The 17119-nt window shown below is 38.7% G+C and overlaps 1 protein-coding gene across 5 annotated transcripts in view; it reads left to right on the forward strand.

Moving 5' to 3' along the window:
• Positions 1–17119, forward strand: part of CFH (complement factor H) — a 482162-nt gene that overhangs the window by 278793 nt on the left and 186250 nt on the right. The gene's annotated exons all lie outside the window — the stretch shown is intronic.

Consider the following 17119-nt stretch of genomic DNA (forward strand, 5'->3'; position numbering starts at 1 on the left):
TCAATAAATTTTTTTTGTTCCACATATAAGTGATATCATATGGTTCTTGTATTTCTCTGTATGACAAATTTCACAAAGAATAATACCTTCCAAGTCCAATCATGTTGTATAAAATGGCAAAAATTCATTCTTTTTTATAGTTACTTAGAACCCCTTGTGTAAATACATGTGTATATATATACACACACACACACACACACACATAATTAGTGGTTTTGGTTAAATCTACTATAAAGATAAGAAAAGCATCATATCTTTTATCAGTGTAGTCCTGGTTATTGAAAGTAAGCTAGGGAATAGGAGATTTAAATTTGATTCATATTCATCCAAATTTATATGCTTACACTGAGTGAGGAGTATTAATTTCCAAGCTGTGATGGCCTTTGACTAAGCATATTTGAAGGTTTTGTTTTTAAAGAAGTCGAGAAAGAGCTGTGAAGTCTAGCTTATTTTGCATGAATCTGGTGTGCAGGGGTGGGAGGTAAAACAGTGGAATTGTTTTACAATTGTCCCAGTATTTCAGAAGGCCAGTTATAAATAAAATTTGATACAATTTTCTTTTTAGTCTTTTCTTAATTGTACTAAGATATCTAATATTTTTGGAAAACACAGAGTGAAAAAAAAATATATATATCTATAAATATGTACCTCTAGGAGATGAAGTTAAATGAAAGCATCATCACTTGAGGTACTAGAGAATAGACTATGATCTGGCACCTTAAATAAGTACTAGAGAGGAGAATCTAGACATATTTTGTAAGTCTGCAATGTGAAACACCAGGGGAAAAAGGATTACATACAAGATGCAAGTCTGGAAAAAATAATGAATAGAGAGTCTAAGGAAGTAACCTGGACAGTGAGAACACAAATTATTTTTTCATTTTCAGTGAAAGGTTATGTTTTTCTAAGCTAAAAATGAGATGAGTATGTACTATGCATGGATCATTACATGCAAATATGAGAATCGTGAACAAATCTGACTCATTTTTTTATTTTAAAAACAAATTTTATTGGAGCATAGTTGATTCATAATGTGTAGTATCAGATGCATTGCAAAGTGACTCAGTTAAAGATATACATTTTTTTTTTTTTTTTGAACCATCATTATGGCTTCCATGATTGTAGTTTTGCCTTTTCTGCAAAGAACAGCTACAACCTGGGAATAATCTAAGTGTCACTCAACTGGTGGGTGGATAGACCTTTGTTCTTATCAGCCAACTCTGTTAGTCATATGTTTCACTACTAGAGGTAAAATTATTGAGATTTATCCCTCAGTTTCCAATATTAGTATATCATCATTTGAAATCTTCAAATATATAATCTTCAAATATACACTTGAAATCTTCATTAAGTACAAATCTAACCGATTCATGACCTGAATTCAGGTAACACATGACAGCACAGTAAATATATCAATACACATAAAGAGAATTGCAGTTAACTCTTTCTTGAAGAGCTATTAACTTTGGAAAGAAGATGGAGTGAGTCCTCCAGAATCTGCATTTTGAAATTAAACCTTCTAACGTGATAGAATTGAGGTAGGCCTTTGGATGGTGATTAGGATTAGAAGAGGTCCTTGGCGTGGAGCCCTTATACATGGGATTGGGGCCCCTGGAACACCAACAATAGCACTTGCTTCCTTTTGCTTCAGTTTGTTCTTCTTTATTCCATGCTCTCTCTGAGAATCAGTAGAATGTACTTTACTTCTTTGTAGCTTCTGGGAGTGGCCTTCAGTCCTTGCTGGTTTTTGGCTTGCAGCTGCATTAGTCTAACTGCTGCTTCTCTGGCCACAAAATATTTTCTCTGTGTGTCTTTGTCTTTACCTGTATTTTTTTCTTCTTAAAAGACATCAGTGATATTTGATTGAAGCCCACCAAAATGGTTGCATCTTAACTTGATTACATCTGTTAGATACCTAATTCCAGATAAAGTAAGACTTTTAGGTCTTGGCTGTAAGGATTCTAAAAACTCTTTTGAGGATACTGTTCGACACATAACAGTGAACATTGCAGCCTTTCAGCTTCCTATCTTTCCCAAGTGTCAAATATATTCACCCAATCCCAACATCTCCCAAGGTTTTCACGCTTTTCAGCATCAACTTTAAGTTCCAAATTTTACTTAAATATCTTCTAAATAAGTTATGGATGAGGCTGTTTTTATGCATCCTTGGGCAAAATTCCTATTCATGCATGCCCCTATGAACCAGAAAACAAGCAATACACTTTCAAAGTGCAGTGTTAATACATAGGATAGACATTACCATTCAAAAATGGAGACAGAGAAGTCTTAAAACCATGAGGAGAAATCTCATTAGATCCCAATAGAGAAAACACTTCTCTATGAAAAAAAAAAAAAAAATGCCCATGGGAGAAAGCCCCAAACTTTCAACCCACCAGAGAGGCTAGCCTACTTTCTTAGCTGGGAGAGGCCCTGTTATCCCATGCCTCTTTTAGCAGGGTCTATCTTTTGAGGCATTCTCCTTTATGTGTTTGATGCCTGTCCCTTTCAGCCCAGGCTGAACGCATTTCTGCTAGTATATAGTTCTCAAAAACCTTGTCAGTCTCTTGTGCTTTAATACATAGAAGTTTTCAGCTATATGGATAAAACACAGATTGTCCCTGAATAACAGCATCTCTATTTCTGGCTAAGTCGCTTCAGTCATGTCCGACTCTCTGTGACCTCAGGGATTGTAGCCTGACCGGGTCCTCTGTATATGGGGTTCTCTAAGCAACAATACTGGAGTGGGTTGTGATTTCCTTTCCCAGGGGATTTTCCCAACCCAGGAAATAAACGCCCATCTTTTAAGTCTCCTGCATTGTCATGCAGGTTCCTTACCACTGGCTCCACCTGGCATGCTGCAGTCCATGGGGACGCAATGAGTCAGGCACACGTGAGTGACTGAACTGAGCGCCATCTGGGCTGAGATGATTGGATTTCAAGTCACATTAAAAGACACTTGCTCCTTGAAAGCAAGCTATTTAATTTCACATCAAGTTAAAAGATGCTTGTTCCTTGGAAGAAAAATAACAAACCTAGACAGCATATTAAAAAACAGGGACATGACTTTGCTGACAAAATTCTGTATGGTCAATGCTGTTTTTTCCCAGTGGCATATGCAGATGTGAGAGGTGGGCAATAAAAAAGGCTGAGCGCTGACGATTGGATGCCTTTGAACACTTTGCTGGAGAAGACTCTTGAGAGTCCCTTGGCCCGTCAGGAGATCAAATCAGTCAATCCTAAAAGAAATCAACCCCGAATATTCATTGGAAGTACTGATGTTGAAATTGAAGTTCCAGTGTTTTGGCCACCTGATGCAAAGAACTGACTCATTAGAAAAGACCCTGATGCTGGAAAAAATTGAAGGCAGGAGGAGAAGTGGATGACAGAGGACGAGATGGTTGGATGGTATCTCTGACTCAGTGGGCATGAGTTTGAGCAAACTCTGGAAAATAGTGAAGGACAGGGAAGCCTGGCATGCTACAGTCCATGGGGTCACAAAGAGTCTGACATGACTGAGCAACTGAACAACAACAAGTCACATGCCTAAACTTTTAAGCAAAGGATGGTTTCTCCTCACTACCGACTTGATTAGTGAGTACACTCCTGGGGTAGGCTGGGAAATTTCAAATTATCCCCTACTGACTCCTTAATGGCTGATGATTCATTCTTCAACTTACAACTTATCGCATATATTTTATTGCAAGAAGCAAGAAGAAATTAGATGAATCTTCCACAATTAGTTTGGCATCTCCTGAACTAAATATCCAAGTTCACCTTGGATATTTTATATGGTGGTTAATTTTGAATCAACTTGGCCGGGTTATAGTATTCAGATGCTTGGTCAAATCAGTTTGTCTGTTTCTCTGAAGGCATCTTAAAGATATAATTAACATTTAATCACAGACTTTGAATAAAGTAAATTACCTTTCATAACTTCATCCATTCTGTTGCAAGTTTTAAAAGAAAACACTGAGCTCCTTCCAGGAAAAAGAACTCTGCTTCTCAAAACTTCCAAAGCACAAAACTACAACACACAACCTTCTTGGATTTTCCAGGCTGCCACCTACCCTGCAGGTCAGGCCTACCAGTATTCACAATCACATGAGCCACTTCCTTAAAACAAACCTCAATATGTGTGTGTGTGTGTGTGTGTGTGTCTGTGTGTCTGTGTGTGTGTGTGTGTGTGTGTGTGTGTGGTGGGGAGTTTACAAACTCTGTATTTTCTTCTCAAATTTGCTGTGAACCTAAAACTGCTTTGAAATAAGAGTTCATTTTCTAATGAAGTAATTTGTAGAATTATGTGTGTGATTTCCTAATACATTCTCCACTACATTCTTCTTTATTTTAGTGTTCAGTTCAGTTCAGTTCAGTTGCTCAGTCATGTCCGACTCTGCCACTCCATGATCGCAGCACGCCAGGCCTCCCTGTCCATCACCAACTCCCAGAGTTCACTCAGACTCAAGTCCATCGAGTCAGTGATGCCATCCAGCCATCTCATCCTGTGTCGCCCCCTTCTCCTCCTGCCCCCAATCCCTCCCAGCATCAGAGTCTTTTCCAATGAGACAACTCTTCGAATGAGGTGGCCAAAGTACCGGAGCTTCAGCTTTAGCATAATTCCTTCCAAAGAAATCCCAGAGCTGATCTCTTTCAGAATGGATGGGTTAGATCTCCCTGCAGTCCAAGGGACTCTCAAGAGTCTTCTCCAAAACCACAGTTCAAAAGCATCAATTCTTCAGTGCTCAGCTTTCTTCACAGTCCAAATCTCACATCCATACATGACCACTGGAAAAACCAAAGCCTTGACTAGACAGATCTTTGTTGGCAAAGTAATGTCTCTGATTTTCAACATGTTATCTATGTTGGTCATAACTTTCCTTCCAAGGAGTAAGTGTCTTTTAATTTCATGGCTGCAGTCACCATCTGCAGCGATTTTGGAGCCCCCAAAATAAACTCTGACACTATTTCCACTGTTTCCCCATCCTCACCACCCAGATAATCATGATGGTGTAATCACTGACCTAGAGCCAGACATTCTGGAATGTGAAATCAAGTGGGCCTTAGAAAGCATCACCACAAACAAAGCTAATGGAGGTGATGGAATTCCAGTTGAGCTATTTCAAATCCTGAAATATGATGCTATGAAAGTGCTGCACTCAATATGCCAGCGAATTTGGAAAAATCAGCAGTGGCCACAGGACTGGAAAAGCTCAGTTTTTATTCCAATCCCAAAGAAAGGCAATGCCAAAGAATGCTCAAACTACCACACAATTGCACTCATCTCACATGCTAGTAAAGTAATGCTCAAAATTCTCCAAGCCAGGCTTCAGCAATACTTGAACCGTGAAATTCCAGATGTTCCAGCTGGTTTTAGAAAAGGCAAAGGAACCAGAGATCAAATTGCCAACGTCTGCTGGATCGTCAAAAAAGCAAGAGAGTTCCAGATAACATCTACTTCTGCTTTATTGACTATGCCAAAGCCTTTAACTGTGTGGATCACAATAAACTGTGGAAAATTCTGAAAGAGATGGGAATACCAGACCACCTGATCTGCCTCTTGTGAAATTTGTATGCAGGTCAGGAAGCAACAGTTAGAACTGGACATGGAACAACAGACTGGTTCCAAATAGGAAAAGGAGTACATCAAGGCTGTATATTGTCACCCTATTTATTTAAATTATATGCAGTGTACATCATGAGAAATGCTGGGCTGGAAGAAGCACAAGCTGGAATCAAGATTGCTGGGAGAAATATCAATAACCTCAGATATGCAGATGACACCACCCTTATGGCAGAAAGTGAAGAACTAAAAAGCCTCTTGATGAGGGTTAAAGAGCAGAGTGAAAAAGTTGGCTTAAAACTCAACATTTTAGTGTTAGGAAATCACAATATATCTCTGGAGATATGACTCCCTAGTAAGGATTAATTTCTAGTTTCCCTTGAAGTTTGTAGCCCCTGGAATGCATAGTGGTAAGATTATTGCCTAAGAAGATATCAAATTAAGTAAAACTAAGTTTTAGTAACAACTGAATACTTATCCTATACTACATTTCAAGATATTATATAATTAATATGTGTGATCTTCACAAAGGTCCTTAATACTGGGTATGGTGGTGGTTTAATTGCTAAGTCATGTCTGACTCTTGCAACTCTATGGACTGTCCAATGCCAATGTCCTCTGTCCATGGGATTCACCAGTAAAGAATACTAGAATGAGTTGCCATTTCCTTCTCTAGGAGATCTTCCCAACCCAGGAATTGAACCCAGTTCTCCTGCATTGCGGGTGGATTCTTTCCTGAGTAAAGTATGAGAGAAGACTATAGAAAGGGAAGCTCATATATGGAATATATTGATTGTAGATATTTCACAGATGAGATGAAAGCCACACAGCTCATAGTATATCACCAAAGACCTAACATCTATCCCATTGTTATGCCAAAACTTAAATTCTTATTAGTCTGTCTCTAAATACTGTGCCATTAAAAAAATGTTATATGACTTCTTAAATGCACAGGATATTTTATATAGAATTCTAAACAATATTATATAATACAGCAACACATGAAAAGAAGCAAAAAAAGATGCCTGAGGAGTAAGATGGGGAAATCACCAGCTTCCCCACAAATACACCAAAAACTCATCGAGATATTGAACAACTCTTACAAAGCAGACTTTAGGAGACAGTAGAAGACCCCAGGCTTCCAGCGGGGTAAGATAAGCTCACTGGAAGGAGGTAAGAGAAAAGATAAGACATTAAAAGTGAAAAGAAGAGATGGAGAATTTCAGGATGGGAGATTGTCCCTGAGACTGAACCACTGAGGTGGGAGCATTGAGTCTAAGATCCAAGACTGCTAGAGAGCTCCTAATCACTCCCTCTCCCCCACAGAAATTAATTACTGAGAAAATCCATGAAGGCCTAGAATTGTACACAGAGCCTTGTATCACCGAGCTGCCGATGGCATATACACTGCAGGACAGCTTACCCAATCAACTGGCAAGAAAAAAGCACAATAACAATCATCAGCAGACAGGATTCTGATAGACACTCCAAAATATACCACCTCACACAGCCATGTCCTTCTGGAAAAAGAAAAAAAAAAAAAAAAAAAAAAAAAAGAAAACAAAACTCACCTCCTCCACTACAATGGAGAGTCATGTCACCCCTAACAAGAAATCAACAAAAACCACTGAAACAACCTTTCCCACCGAGAGCAAAAACCAAAGGAAGAAGGGATATATCCCTAAGGTCTGGGAAAAAGAGACTTCAAATGCAGTAAGTTAGAAAAAAAAGGAAAAGACACAGAAATATAGGACAAATGAAGAAACAAGGTAGAAACTCACAAGACCAAATAAACAAGGAAGAAATAAGGAAACTACCTGAAAAATAATTCAGAATAATGAGAGTAAAGAAGTTCCAAAGCCTCAAAAATAGGATGTAAAATATGCAAGAATCAATTAACACAATTAATGCAATTACCAAGGACATAGAAGAAATAAAGAATAAATAAATAAGGAATAAATAATAAAGAGATAGGAATAACACATTACTGAAATTAAAAATAGTCTAGAAGGAACCAATAGTAGAGTAACTGAGGCAGAAGAACAGATAAGTGAGCTAGAAGATAGAATGGCAGAAACAACTGGTAAAGAGAAAAATAAAGGAAAAAGAATGAGAAGAAATCTATGACAGTATTAAACTCACCAATGTTTGAGTTATAGAGGTCTCAGAAGAAGAACAGAAAAAGAAAGGCACTGAGAACATTTTTGAGGAGATTATAGTTGAAAACTTCCTCAACATGGGAAAGTAAGTAGTCAATCAACTAAAAGAAGCACAGAGTCTAATACAGGATAAACCCCAGGAGAAAGATGTTGAGACACATAATAATCAAGCTAACAGATATTAAACACAAAGATTAAAAGCACAAAGTATAAAACACAATATTAAAAGCATCAGGGGAAAAGAAACAAGCAACATACAATGGAAAACCTATACAAATAACAGCAAATCTTTCTGCAAGCCAGCAGAAACTCTGCAAGCCAGAAGTTGATGTCAGGATATATTTAAAATACTGAAAGGATAAAAAAAAATGGCATCAAGTCTACTCTATCTAATAAGGATCTCATTCAAAACTGATGGAGAAATCAAACACATTACAGAAAAGCAAAATGTAAGAGAATTTAGGACTACCAATCCAGCATTACAACAAATACTAAAGGGACTTACATAAGTCATAAACAAAAGAGAAAGGAAAGACCTACAAAAACAATTAAGAAAATGTCAATAGAAACATATATATCAATAATTTAAATATAAATGAACTAAATTCTCCAACCAAAAGATATAGACCTGATGAATGGATACAGAAACAAGACCCATATATTTGCTGCCTACAAGAGACCCATTTCAAACCTAGAGACACATACAGGTTGAAAGCAAAAGGATGGAAAGTGATACCCATGCAAATGGAAATCAAAAGAAGCTAGAGTGGCACTTCTCATTTCAGATATAATACACTTTAAAGTAAAGAATATTGCAAGAGATAAAAAAGGACTCTACATAATGATCAAGGAATCAATCCAAAATGAAGACATAACAACTGTAAATATCTATGTATCCAACATAGAAATACCTCCTTGCATGAGGCAAATACTAACAGACATGAAAATGGAGCTCGAGATAGCACAATAATAGTAGGTGGCTTTAACACCTTCTCCTTATACCAATGGACAGAGCATGAAAAACAGAAAATCTAAAAGAAAATACAAACCTTAAATGAAACATTAGGCCATTTGGATTAATTGATATCTTCATAACTTTCCATCCAAAAATGCAGAAGAATACACTTTCTTCTCAAGTGCACATGGAACATTCATTTTCCATGATAGACCACAGCTTGGGCCACAAATCATGCCTCAGTAAATTTCAGGACATTGAAATCGTACCAAGCAATTTCTCTGACCACAATGCTACAAGACTAGATATCAATTACAGGGAAAGAACTGCAAAAAAACACAAAAACAAGGATAATAAGCAATACATTTCTAAATAATAAAGAGGTTACTGAAGAGATCAGAAGGGAAATCAAAAGATTCATAGAAAGAAATGACAACAAAAACACAATGACAGAAAACCTATGGGATGCAGCAAAGCAGTTCTAAGAGGGAAGTGTATAACAATACAATCCTACTTGAAGATACAAGAAAATTATAAAATAGACAACCTAACTCTACACCTGAATCAGCTGATAAAATAACAACAGCAAAAAGCCAAAAATAGTAAATGGAAGTAAATTATAAGGATCAGAGCAGAAATAAATGAAAAAGAAGTGAAAGGAGGCAGTCCTAAGATGGCAGAGGAATAGGACGGGGAGACCAATTTCTCCCCCACAAATTCACTGAAAGAACATTTGAACGCTGAGCAAATTCCACAAAACATTTTCTGAATATTGGCAGAGGACATTAGGCACCCAGAAAGGCAGCCCATTGTCTTTGAAAGGAGGTAGGAGAAAATATAAAAGATAAAAAAAGAGACAAAAGAGGTAGGCACAGAGATCTGTCCCACGAAGGGAGTCCTAAAAAAAAGAGAAGTTTCCAAACACCAGGAAACGCTGCCACTGGCGGGTCTGTAGTGAGTCTTGGAACCACAGAGGGCAAAATAACCAGGAGGAAAAATAAATAATTAAACCCACAGATTACATGCCAATGGCAATTCCCAGCAGAGAAGCAGCCCAGAGGCTCACATCTGCCACTAGCAAGCAGGGGATGGACAGGGAAGCGCAGGCTGCATTGCTTAGGGTAAGGCTTGGGCCTGAATGCCCTGAGGGCAATCTGAGGGAACTAAGGTGAGATAGCAACCCAGACTGTGGGATAGCAAGAGAGAGACAGGAAAAAAAGAAAAAAAAGAGAGAGAGAGAGAGAGAACTATCCCCCCAAAAGCCCTAACCTAAGACTCTGCCAGGCCGGCTCACAGGACAAAGGACTGTGCACAGCTAGCCAACTGCAGATCAGCCCATCCCCAGCCAGAGATAGGCAGGTGGGGGCATCCAGAGCCAGAAGAGGGCAATCACGGCCCCAGAGAGGCATCATCTACCAAACTGCAAGCAGGCTTTGTTGCTAACCAAGACTACTTGGGATTCTGGAGGGTCGACATCTGCTGGGAGGGTCACAGCCAGAGATCAGCTCCCCAGAAGAGACACCCGGCACATCTGAGAAGGAGCGTCCATTGTACACTCAGAAAACCAAGTGGCTGGGATGGGGGAGGCGATAAGACACACCCCCTACCTGGAGGTGACTGCGCTCCCCAAGCACCTGATCACCTGAGCTGCTCAGATCTGGGAAGGGCACCAAACACAGGCCCAACCAAAGCTGTGCCTTTGTGGAGTATCTGAGAACCTGAATCTGAGCAACTTAGACCTGTGAAGTGTATGCTAACCAAGATTTCTAGGGATTCTGGAGGTTCGACATCTGCCAGGAGGGTCACAGGCAGAGATCAGCTCCCCAGAAGAGATACCTGGCACACCTCAGAAGTCACATCCATTGTACACTCAGAAAACTGAGTGGCTGGGACAGAGGAGGTTATAAGATGCACCCACTACATGGGGGTGACTGCACTTGTCAAGGACCTGGTCACTTGAGCTGCTCGGACCTGGGAAGTGCACCAAACTCAGGCCCAACCAAGTCTGCGCCTTTGTGGAGTACCCGAGAACCTGAACCTGAGCAACTTATACCTGGGAAGTGTAAGCAACCCAGGGCCTGCCTCAGATAGTTCCTGGCAGAGCAACATAGAGCCTGAGAAGTGTAGAATGAAAGCACACAACGCGGTGAGTGGGGGCAAACCCAGGGCGGCCGAAACCCTGGGAGCACTTCCCACACACGCCAGTGATATTGGTTTGCAGTGTTGCTCCCTCCCGACAGCACGACTGAACAAGTGAGCCTGAAAAACTGACTACCATTGCCCCCTTGTGTCAGGGCAGAAATTAGATGCTGAAGAGACCAGTAAACAGAAGAAGCTAAAATAAATAGAGGGAACCCCTTTCAAAGGGACAGGTGCAACAGATTAAAACCCTGTAGTTAGCGACTACATAGGAAGGGGCCTATAGATCTTGAGAAGAAGTATAAGCCAGATCAAGGAACTATTTGAAAATGAATTGACCCCACACTGTCCACAACAGCTCCAGAGAAATTCCTAGATATATTTTTACTATTATCATGTTTTAATTTTTTTAAATATTAAAGCCCTCTATTACTCCTTTATTTTTCATTTTATAACCTACTATTTTTATAAGCTTGCAAAAAAAACCCCATATTTTTAAGGCAAACCTTATATATATATTTTATAATTTTGTGACTTTGGTTTGTTTTGTAATATCATATTTTTGAGAATCTAATCTCTATTCTAGATTTTTTTTTGACCATCAGAGCTTTATTATTATTATTATTATTATTTTTACTTTGCAATATTGTATTGGTATTGCCATATATCAACATGCATCCGCCACAGGTGTACATGTGTTCCCTATCCTGAACCCCTCTCCCACCTCCCTCCCCATACTTAGCTTTTTGGTATTTCTTATCAATTGTGTACCTTTAAGACCCCAATCCTCAGTACCCATTTTTACTTGGGAGCCAGATTACTGTCTTGACTGCTCTCTCCCCCTTTGGACTCTGCTTTTTATCCACCAGGTCGCCTCTATCTCCTCCCTCACCCTTTTCTTCCCTACCCACTCTGTGAATCTCTTTGTGTATTCCGGGCTATGGAGAACACTTTGGGAACTGATTACTGGCTGGATCTGTCTCTCTCCTTTTGATTCCCTATTTTCTCCTCCTGGCCACATCAGTCTCCTTCCTCCCTCTTCTCTTCACTGTGTAACTCCGTGAACATCTCTGAGCAGTCCAGACTGTGTAGAGCACATAGCGAAGTGATTACTGGCTAGATTTCTCTCTCCCCTTTTGATTCCCCCTCTTCTCCTCCTGGTCACCTTTATTTCCCTCCTCCCTCTTCTCTTTTCCATGGAACTCTGTGAACCTCTCTGGGTGTCCCTCACTGTGGAGAAACTTTTCATCATTAACCTAGAGTATTATCATTGGTGTGGTATAGATGGAGAAGTCTTGAGGCTACTGTAAGAATAAGACTGAAACCCAGAGTCAGGAGGCTTAAGTCCAAATCCTGAGAACACCAGAGAACTCCTGACTCCAGGGATCATTAATCAATAAGAGCTCATCAAAAGCCTCCATACCTGCAATGAAACCAAGCACTACGCAAGAGGCAACAAGAACCAGAGCAAGACATACCATGCAAATTCTCCAGCAACACAAGAACATAGTCCTGAGCTTCAATATGCAGGCTGCCCAATGTCACACCAAACCCACTGACATCTCAAAACTCACTACTGGATACTTCACTGCACTCCAGAGAGAAGAAATCCAGCTCCACCTATTGGAACACTGACACGAGCTTCCCTAACCAGGAAACCTTGACAAGCCACCCGTCCAACCCCACCCACAGTGAGGAACCTCCACCATAAAGAGGAACCACAAACTGCCAGAGTACAGAAAGGCCACCCCAAACACTGCAATATAAACAAGATGAAAAGGCAGAGAAATACTCAGAAGGTAAAGGGACAGGATAAATGCCCACCAAACCAAACAAAAGAGGAAGAGATAGGGAATGTACCTGAGAAAGAATTCAGAATAATGATAGTGAAAATGATCCAAAATCTTGAAAACAAAATGGAGTTACAGATAAATAGACTAGAGACAAGGATCGAGAATATCCAGTTGCCATTCACTTTATTGTTTTGGGTTCAAGTTTATACACCCTTTCTGTAGTTCCTGTCTAGAGAAGATCCTTTAGCATTTGTTGGCGAGCTGGTTTGGTGGTGCTGAAAATTCTCAGCTTTTACATGTCTGTAAAATTTTGATTTCTCCTTCATATCTGAATGATATCCTTGCTGGGTACACCAATCTGGGTTGTAGATTGTAGGTGAATGGCAAGAAATAAAGACCTCGAAGAAATAAAAAAGAGTCAATACATAATGAATAATGCAATTAATGAGATCACAAACACTCTGGAGGGAACCAACAGTAGAATAGCAGATGCAGAAGATAGGATTAGTGAGGTAGAAGATAGAATGGTAAAAATGAATGAATCAGAGAGGAAAAAAGAAAAAAAAAAGAAAAGAAATGAGGACAACCTAAGAGACCACTGGAACAATGTTAAACACCCCAACAATCGAATCATAGGTGTCCCAGAAGAAGAATACAAAAAGAAAGACCATGAGAAAATACTTGAGGAGATAATAGTTGAACACTTCCCTAAAATGGGGAAGGAAATAGTCACACAGTTCAAGAAACCCAGAGAGTCACAAACAGGATAAACCCAAGGTGAAACACCCCAAGACACATATTAATCAAATTAACAAAGATCAAACACAAAGAACAAATATTAAAAGCAGCAAGGGAAAGACAACAAATAACACACAAGTGGATTCCCATAAGGATAACAGCTGATCTTTCAATGGAAATTCCTTAGGCCAGAAGGGAATGTCAGGACATACTTAAAGTGATGAAAGAGAAAAACCTACAACCCAGATTAGTGTACCCAGCAAGGATATCATTCAGATATGAAGGAGAAATCAAAATTTTACAGACATGTAAAAGCTGAGCATATTCAGCACCACCAAACCAGCTCTCCAACAAATGCTAAAGGATCTTCTCTAGACAGGAAACACAGAAAGGGTGTATAAACTTGAACCCAAAACAATAAAGTGAATGGCAACTGGATCATACTTATCAATAATTACCTTAAATGTAAATTGGTTGAAAGCCCCAACCAAAAGACAAAGACTGGTTGAATGGGTAAAAAAACAAGACCCCTGTATATACTGTCTAATAGAGACTCATTTCAAAACAAGGGAACATACAGACTGAAAGTGAAGGGCAGGGAAAGATATTTCATGCAAATGGAGACCAAAGAAAGTAGGAGTAGCAATACTCATATCAGATAAAATAGACTTTAAAGTAAAGGCTGTGAAAAGAGACAAAGAAAGACACTGCATAATGATCAAAGAATCATTCTAAGAAGAAGATATAACAATTATAAATATATATGCACCCAACATAGGATTACCACAATATGTAAGGAAATGCTAACAAGTATGAAAGGGGAAATTAATAATAATGCAATAATAGTGGGAGACTTTAATACCCCACTCACACCTATGGATGGATAAACTAAACAAAATTAACAAGGAAACACAAACTTTAAATGATACAATAGGCTAGTTAGACCTAATTAATATCCATAGGACTTTACACCCCAAAACAATGAATTTCACCTGTTTCTCAGGTGCACATGTAACCTTTTGCAGGATACATCACATCCTGGGCAATAAATCTAGCCTTGTTAAATTAAAAAAAAAAAAAGTTGAAATCATTTCACACATCTTTTCTGGCCACAGTGCAGTAAGTTTAGATGTCAACTACAGGAGAAAAAAAAAAAAAACTATTAAAAATACAAATATGTAGAGGCTAAACAACCTAGATGTCCATCAGTAGACAAATGGATAAGAAAGTTGTGGTACATATACACAATGGAATATTACTCAGCCATTAAAAATAATATTTTTGAATCAGTTCTAATGAGGTGGATGAAACTGGAGCCTATTATTCAGAGTGAGGTAAGCCAGTAAGAAAAACACCAATACAGTGTACTAACATACATGAAATTTAGAAAGGCAGTAACAATAACCCTATATGTAAGACAGCAGAAGAGATACAGATGCATAGAACAGTCTTTTGGACTCTGTGGAAGAGGGCCAGGGTGGGATGATTTGGGAGAATGGCAATGAAACATGTCTATTATCATATGTGAAATGGATTGCCAGTGCAGGTTCGATGCATGAGTCAGGGCACTCGGGGCTGGTGCACTGGGATGACCCAGAGGAATGAGATGGGGAGGGAAGTGGGAGGGGGATTCAGGATGGGGAACACATGTATACCCATGGCAGGTCCATGTCAATGTATGGCAAAACCATTACAATATTGTAAGGTAATTAGCCCCCAATTAAAATATATAAATTTATATTAAAAAAAGAAGTGAAGGAAATAATAGTAAAGATTGATAACTAAAAGCTGGTTCTTTGAGAAGATAAAGAACATTGACAAACCATTAGCCAGGCTCATCAAGAAAAAAAGGGTGAAAATCAAACCAACAGAATTAGGAATGAGAAAGGAGTGGTCACAACATACAATGCAGAAATACAAAAGATCAAAAGAGACTAATATGAGCAACTGTAGGCTAAGAAAATAGACAACCTAGAGAAAATGGTCAGCTTTTTAGAAAAGTTCTATCTCCTTCAATTTAAGACTGAATCAGGAAGAAATAGAAATTATGAACAAGACAATTAGAAACACTGAAGTCAAAACTGTGATCAAAAATCTCCCCCAAGAAAAAAGCCCAAGGCCAGATGGCTTCACAGGTGAATTCCATAAAACATTAAGAAGAGAGCTAACACCTATCCTTCCAAACTCTTCCTAAAACTTGCAGAGGAAAACATTCCTCTATATTCCTCTATTGTGGCATTCTATGAGGCCACAATCACACTGATGGCAAAACCAGACACTGATATCTCTCTCTCGCTCGCTCTCTCTCTCACACACACATACACACACACATTACAGGTCAATATCACTGATAACATAGGTACAAAAATCCTCCACAGAATTATAGCAAGCAGAATTCAAGAACACAATAAAAAAGATCATACACCATGATCAAGTTGAGTTTATTCCAGGGTGCAAGAATTCTTGGATGTATGCAAGTCAATTAATATGATTCACTATTTTAACAAATTTAAAGCTAAACCCATATGACAATTTCAATAGATGCAGAAAAAGCTTTCAACAAAATTCAGCACCCAGTTATGATTAAAGGGCATATACAACAAGCTCACAGTAAACATTCTCAACAGTGAGACACTGAAAGCATTCCCTATAAGATCAGGAACAAGAAAATGGTGCCTACTCATGCCATTAATATTTAACATAGTTTGGAATTCCTAGCTACAGCAATCAGAGAAGAGAAAGAAATGAAAGAAATCCAGATTGGAAAGGAAGAAGTAAAACTCTCACTATTTGCAGATGACATGATACTGTACATAGAAAACCATAAAGATACTATCAGAAAATTGCTAGAAATTATCCGTGAATTTTGTAAAGTCACAGATTTTAAAATCAATACACAAAAATCACTTCTATACCTATAGAATAACAAAGAAAAATCAGAAAGAGAAATTAAGATATCAACTCCATTTACCATTGCAACAAAATGAATAAAATACCTTGGAATGAGCCTACCTATGGAGAGAAAAGAACTATATACAGAAAATTAAGAGACCCGGATGAAAGACAAAATAAAGAGATGGAGGGATATTCCATGCTCCTGGGTTGGAAGAATCAATATGTTGAAAATGACTGAGTTACCAAAAGCAATCTAGAGATTGAAAGCAATATCAAATTATCAGTGGCATTTTTCACAGAACTAGAACAAAAAATTTCACAATTTGTATGGAGACACTGAAGACCCCCAAAAGCCAAAGTAATTTTAAGGAAGAAGAATAGACAATACCTTGAAATGCAAACCAAAACTACAATGAGGGACTATCTCACACTGGCCTGAATGGCTGCTATCCAAAAGTCCACAAGGAATAAATGCTGGAGAGTGTGGAGAAAAGGGAACCCTCTTACATTGCTGGTAGAAATGCAAACTAGTACAGCCACTATGGAGAACAGTGTGGAGATTCCTTACAAAACTGAAAATGGATTTGCCATATGACCCAGCAGTCCCACTGCTGGGCATACACACTGAAGAAAGCAGAATTGAAAGAGACATGTGTACCCCAATGTTCATCACAGCGCTGTTTATAATAGCCAAGACATGGAAGCAACCTAGATGTCCATTGGCAGATGAATGGATGAGAAAGTTGTGGTACATAAACACAATGGAATATTACTCAGCTATTAAAAAGAATGCATTTGAATAAGTTCTAATGAGGTGGATGAAATTGGAGCCTATTATATAGACTGAAGTTCAGAAAGAAAAACACCAATACAATATCAGTTT

Source organism: Bubalus bubalis, chromosome 5 (assembly GCF_019923935.1).
Source record: "Bubalus bubalis isolate 160015118507 breed Murrah chromosome 5, NDDB_SH_1, whole genome shotgun sequence".
Classification (NCBI taxonomy): Eukaryota; Metazoa; Chordata; class Mammalia; order Artiodactyla; family Bovidae; genus Bubalus; species Bubalus bubalis.